We start from the raw sequence: 6,911 nt of genomic DNA, 5'->3' as shown, positions 1-6,911 counted from the left end.
TCTCAGTGTAATTACTTTTCTCTTTTGGCCCCAGTCTGTCAAAGCGCAATTATGTGCTTGTGAACGTGAAATTGAGGATGGCGTATTGAGAAGAGTTAGAGATGAGGGTGCAAACTTATGGGAAGAAAAAAGAGGCTTTGAGTGCAGTACTAAGTGGTTGACATTTGCTGAGGTTATGCTGTTCCTGTAGTTGTGATAGCAACGAGAGGCTGCATAGACAGGCAAAAGAGTATAATATAATATAACATGTCTATAAAACGTACTGTAATTTATAGGTGACGTGCTATTTCAGCATAGAAAGGTTTGAAAGTCATTTCCCAAATTCTGCAAAGACCTACTGAGCCTTTGCTAACTGAAATCATTGAATAATGTATCTTGTAATAAGTTGACTTTGAGGAACTGCAGTTCAGGTGAAAAATATAGAGGTAATAATTCCTCCTAGAATACAGGATGAAATTAGCATTGTAACGCCTTCTGAAACCATCTATCTAATAAGCATGGGTGATTGTTTGCATATATATATATATATATATATATGTATATATATATGTATATATATATGTGTGTGTGTATATATATATATATATATATATATATATATATATATATATATATATATATCACTAAGAAAGTTAAAAATAAATAGACAGAGTGCCAAGTACTTTCGTGTATTTAACACATCTTCAGGGCACAAAGTAATACAGAGCACAAAACGAGTGAGCAAGAAAGCTCTCAATAAAAGCAAAGTGAAGAAAACAAAAATATTAACAATATGTTTAATAAGGCCATTACAAACAGAAACAATATTCGTCCAGATCACTTAACTACCCAACACACCAACAAGTCAAAAGAAGGAAATGAATTGCCAATGACCCCTTTACTTACAGAAATGAAAAACTGACTACTTGTCAACCAGTTTATAAAACACCTGAATTCACAATTATGAATAGTAATAATAATAACGTCAATAACAACATACCTATAGACATCACCAATAAACGAAAACGACTAGTAACATTAAAATAACTGGATGAATAGTAATATCAATAAGAAATACATAAAAGGGAAGTGATAAAACTCTTCACTATTTTACCTATGATAAGATTGTCTAATTTATGCATACCAAGACTCAAATATAAATGTTTTCCGGGTTACGTCTTATAAAGGCAGATTCAATTATATTCCTAATAATATAATCGTTACAAAATAAAAATTTCTTTTGTGTACTAGTCAAAGTTCTTTTTATGTATATCGTATTGATATTACTGTTCATTCAGTTATTTTAATATAATTTGTCGTTTTTGTTTATTGGTGATATCTTTTTAGGTATGTTGTTATCGACGTTATTATTGTTACTATTCATAATTGTGATTTGAGTTGTTTTATAAACTGGTTGACAAGTAGTCAGTTTTACATTTTTACAAGTAATTGGGTCACTGGGCTATTAATTTCCTTCTTTTGACTAGTTGTGGTGTTGAGTAGTTAAGTGATCTGGACGAATATTGTTTCTGTTTGTAATGGCCTTATTAAACATATCATCAATATTTTTGTTTTCTTCACTTTGCTTTTATTGAGAGCTTTCTTGCTCACTTGTTTTGTTTGTTTGTTTGTTTGTTTGTTTGTATGGTGCTGTTACGTTGCATGGCACCAGTGGTTATTCAGCAACGAGACCAACGGCTTTACGTGACTTCCGAACCACGTCTCTCCTCAAATACACATCTCTCCTCAATGGAATGGCCGAGAATCGAACCCGCGACCACCGAAGTGGGACGCTAATACCATAACAACCACCCCACTGAGGCGCTCTCACTCGTTTTGTACTCTGTATTACTTTGTGCCCGAAGATGTGCCCATAAGAGAAGCGGTTTACAGTGACTAATTAGTTACAATGAATCATGTTATCATTACAATCACCGTGAGCGAATAGATCTTGGAGAAGCTCCTTAAACAGACAGTGTTACACAAAACACTGATAATGCTGAATAGGTTTCCCACTTGACATATGAATATGCAGTGTATGACGTAACCGTGTTATTTCTACCTATATCCGTCCCAGTTATTGAATATTTGCCACTGCGATATTAAAATCAGCGTTCTTTCCCTTTCAACTCGGTAAGATATTCATTTCTGACGTCCAAATACATTTAATGAAAATGAATATGCTGAATAGGCTCTTTGTCAACCACTAGTTGATGTGCAGCTGGGCAGAAATCCATTTTTAAACAAGAAGTCAGACTGAAAAGACCCCAACAACCGATAATACACACACACACACACACACACACACACACATATATATATATATATATATATATATATATATATATATATATATATATATATATATTATTCAACATTCCACCTCGTCTCCTCCAAGAAAATACACTTACATTGAAGATTTAGGCCTTGACTAGAGGACGAGGGGTTTGAACAAGAAGAAAAAAAGGTTGAAGAGGGAGGAATTTTTACATAAAAGCTGGACGTTAGTTTTAAAAGCACTGTATTTACATAAAGTTACAGAGGTCCAGGAAACACAAGGGTAGGAGAACTTCTCTCAGTCTACTCGGACACGAGGGGGGGGGGGGGGGGGGCGCAGCCCTGGTCACGTGCCTAGGAAAATATCGCAACGGAGCAAAATTGCAAGCTTGAAGGACTTCCAAGTTCTACCACAGCCAGGCACAGCATTTGTCTGCAAGTAGAGGGGGATAGGTATGAGGCAGGGCACACGTGGGGTGAACTCTACTCACTGTTTCTCTCAATCAAAAGGCCACTCAGGGGGAAATGAAATGACTGGGAAATTTACACAGCAGAAACTATTTCGTGGCTTTAATTCACTAGGGGAATGTTACTGGTATCACATGGGAGTAATTACAGAATTGAGCCCAGATGGCGAAGGGGAATGAAACACTGCACAAGTTGCCCTGGAAAATGAAATGAAATACAGACAAAGATAAAAAATTCCCTGGATGAAATGGAAATTCCTTTACAGTACCTTTTTTGTGATGAAGCTGGTTGCCTCCTTCTCTAAGTCGTGACACTATGGACTGTTAAAAGTATACTTGGGCTTCCCAAAGCATGGAAAGCAGACCCAGGGTGGGGGATGGGGGGGTCGGGGGGGTGGCGGCGTCTGGTCAGGGGCAAGAGAGCTGGCCTCTCCGAGGTCTGGTGTTCTTCTGAGGCTCTTCTCCTGGATCCAAGGCCTTTTAAAGAGGTCGCTCTGTAGAGGGTAATTCCAAGCACCAATGGGAGAAGAGGATAGCTTTTCAAAAGAAAAAAGGGAGAATGGCGAGAATGGGTTCTTTTCCAAGTGGAAGGGGCAACTTGTAAAAAAAATAGCTGCATTAAACTTGGGTTAAAGATTATTTCTTTCCTTGTTTCTAGCTAAATCTTGAATACCTCCCCCATTCTAAAGGACATTTCAACCCTGGACGGGTTGGAATGGACAAGAAAAGCTAGAAACAAGGACCAATTGCAATATAGATTACTCAGCCTTCCATTGTCCCTTGAGTGGACTTATAATATAAGCAATATTGAAAATCTGCCAACTATAATATTCATGAAGTCTTACTCGACAGGCAGAGAATTAAGTAAAATGAAGTGTGACTTGACTAAAGATTAACTTTCTATATTCAATTATACTTAAAATATAACGCCACACTGAGAATAACAATGAACAACAATAAGTGGTTCTATATTTAATTAGACCTACAGGTAAGTTACACCCTACATAATACTACTAACTCAGTTGTTCAGGGTAACACATCTTATCTGACTACTCTGATGGATCGATATGACCCATTCAGCTGTGTTAATGGCCCTACAGTTTCGTGAAGTTATCTTGTCTCGTAACAAGGCGACATCTGATTCTATTGATTATATCAGTACTAACATTTGTGCACTAACAAGGGGAAAATTAATGAAGTAATTCTTTGTAGGGATTAAATAAGATAATACACACAGACAAGAAAATGAAATGTAAATTTGATCAAAACAACATCAATCTCACAAAATATATAGACTAGGGAATAACACTAAAACAGAACAGCTAACCAACTAATGTATAAACGAGCCAGGCTTCGAAATTATCTCTAAGCTATAGCAACGTTTGTTGGCTAAAATTTTCCCAAGTTAAATGTTTTGGCACTTTTACGACAGTAGTTCGTAAAGAAGTACAAATTTATAAAATACCAGGGTAGCTGGCAGTTTGGCTCTGCCTAAGCAGGGCATACAATATACAACAAATGCCACGAGGCAGTAAATATGAAGAAAGGAAACCAAGGAAGATAGGATACATATAATACAAAAGGAAAAGAAGAAAGCTACGAAAGGGGCAGAAAGAAGTAGAAGTCGCAGAGTCTGGCACTCTCTTCTGGATGGAGAAGGTCAGAATTCTCTATAAGAGGTGGCACTGTGCCAGGCACTAGTGCAGAGAGGCTATTGGCTCTCGTAAGGTTTTGGAAAACCTCGATGCCCTTTTCCCTTCTTCCTTAGAGGTCGGTTTGACGATGCCATGGGGGGCCTTGGAGGATCCAAGCCCTTTGAACACTTCGAAGGGGCATCTGCTCCAGCTGCTGCGACAACTGGAGCCTTGGCGCTCGTCCCCGTGCCTAATGCTGCATGGCTCAGTTCCCCGAGTTCTTCGGTCAAATAGGATTTGGCAGAGTCATTACTCCAGGACTGGTTCGCTGCTGACGGAGGGGGATTGGATGAGGTAATGGTATTCGGGATGGGCTTACCTGTGGGGAGGACCGACTCTGGGGCGGGCTGCGAGGCCGCACCATTGGTGGAGTGTCCACTATGTTCATGGGTGTCCTTGGGGATTCCTATTGGAATTGGCTCTTCCTTGACTGCCGGCATGGGTAGTTGGGCCAAGGCAGCTGAGGGAGAGCGACCGGGACTTAGAGCTCCAGAAGGAAGACTTGAGTCTGGCCCTGCCACTGGCACTAAGGCTGTTTCTGACTCATTGGAAGGACTCGAACGTGGCTCAACATTCAAAAGAGATGGAGCCTGGCACTGACTGGCACCTTAATGGGCACTGGCGGTGCAGAGGTAGTCCTTGGAGGCCCGTGAAACGGGTCTGGAGCTATGTGAGGGCGGTGGCCCTGATATGGTACAAAGTTAGGAGGAGACTTAAGATCTTGTCCTAGCAGGACATCATAACCTCCTGGTATATAGTTTGCTACTGCCATGGTACATATCTTCGAACGATGAGGTTGTGTGACTCTCAATCGGACAGTAGGTAGGAACATTTTGACATGGTTGAGGCTCTCTATCGTCACGAACTGATGCCTATCAACCTTAGCTCCATAAGGAATTTTATCCTCTCGGATGATGGAGACTTGCGCACCAGTGTCGTCGAAAGCTCGGACCTGGCGGGCAGGATAGCGACCTCTTGAAGGTGCAACAAATATGGGGCCCTGAGCAGGGGGGCCTAGAGTGGATGGATTTGTCACGGCCATAGCAATGGCAGAAACAGGAGCTTTTTTGGGGCATCCTGCCCAGGTAGCAGTGTGCCCATGCACTCTGCATGTTTCACAGAAACATTTGCTAAAATCAGGCCTGGGTCTGTTGTTTCTGTTCCAATGGCCGTTGTTTTTATTATGCTTGGGTAGTCCATTTGGAGGAGTGGTAGAAGCGTGCTGAGGAGGATCTACCTTTGAGAGGCACTGCTCGGTGGTGTGACCTGGTTTGTTGCAATGAAAAAAAAAAAAAAAAAAAAAAAAAACCCACACAGGTTTCCGAGGAAGGTTATTGGGGCGCTGGGTAGGCTGAGAGGTGGCAGCAGGAGTGAGGGGGAGAGCAGGACGCATTTTCTTCTTTAAAAAACTCTGCAATGGATGGTGGGTATCATAGGCATTTGCCCATTTACAGCATTCCAAAAGAGTCTTAGGGGCCTTGTCCACCAAGTGGGTGGCAAGATCATGGGGGGGGGGGGGGGGGCGTAGGCAAGAAAGTCCTCTAACTGGAAGAGTTCTATGACCTCCTCAACAGATGTTGTGTTGGAGGCCTTCGTCCACCTAAGGAGTGCCGGTGCCTTCTTGGCTGCCCACTCTGTCCACGTCTGGTTAGCTTCCTTGGGCATAGTCCTCCATTTTTGCCTCCACCGGTCTGGGGTCAATTCGTAAGCCCCAAGGATTGCCTCTCGGACGCGGGCGAGATCGTGTCACTCATTCAAGGGAAGGGCCTCGAATGCAGTCCGCCTCTTGCCAGCGAGATCCTTGCCAAGGAGGAGGGCCACTTCCCGAGAGGTTGGATTGAAGTTCCCGAACACCTGCTTGACATGATCAAGCCAGGTATCGGGTTCATTATCGTCCCAAGCCCTAATGAGGCCGCCCATGCTGTGGAGGTGAGAGGGCGCAGGAGGCATGGGACTCGGGGGTGCCAGGGTGGCATTCTGGACTGCCATAGCCAGTTCATGTGCCCTTTCTTTCTCCCTTTCAGCAGCTTGAAATTCTCTTTCAACTGCTTCTCTTCTTTCTTGCGCTTCTCTCTCCTTCTCCCGTTCGGTTGCTCTCTCTTGGGCTGCTTCCTTCAGCTTATCATTCACCCAATTGCGCTCTCCAGCCCCAGGGTTCGTCCGGCTTCTGTGAAGGCCTTAGCCTCCTCCAGTGCTGCGTTACTGGCCATCTCCTTAGCCGTAAAACGCTAGTAGACTAGCCTGAGAAAAATAGGGTGGAAAGTGGTTGCAAAATCAGCAAATGTCGCCAGAGGTATGCGGAAATGCTCAACACAGACCTGGCAAGATGACTGTAAATACCTGCAAACACAGTTACTACTGGTGCGTAGCACGGCGGAAAACTCGCGCCGTAGAATCTCTGTACTTTACAGTTCGGCGGAGAACTCGATGCCGGTAATGGATTTGGTAATAAATTTTGTAAAATAGATGAAAGAACCTAGAAATTCACGGAATC

The sequence above is a fragment of the Macrobrachium nipponense genome, chromosome 5 (assembly GCF_015104395.2).
Source record: "Macrobrachium nipponense isolate FS-2020 chromosome 5, ASM1510439v2, whole genome shotgun sequence".
NCBI classification, from domain to species: domain Eukaryota; kingdom Metazoa; phylum Arthropoda; class Malacostraca; order Decapoda; family Palaemonidae; genus Macrobrachium; species Macrobrachium nipponense.
This window is presented reverse-complemented; position numbering follows the sequence as displayed.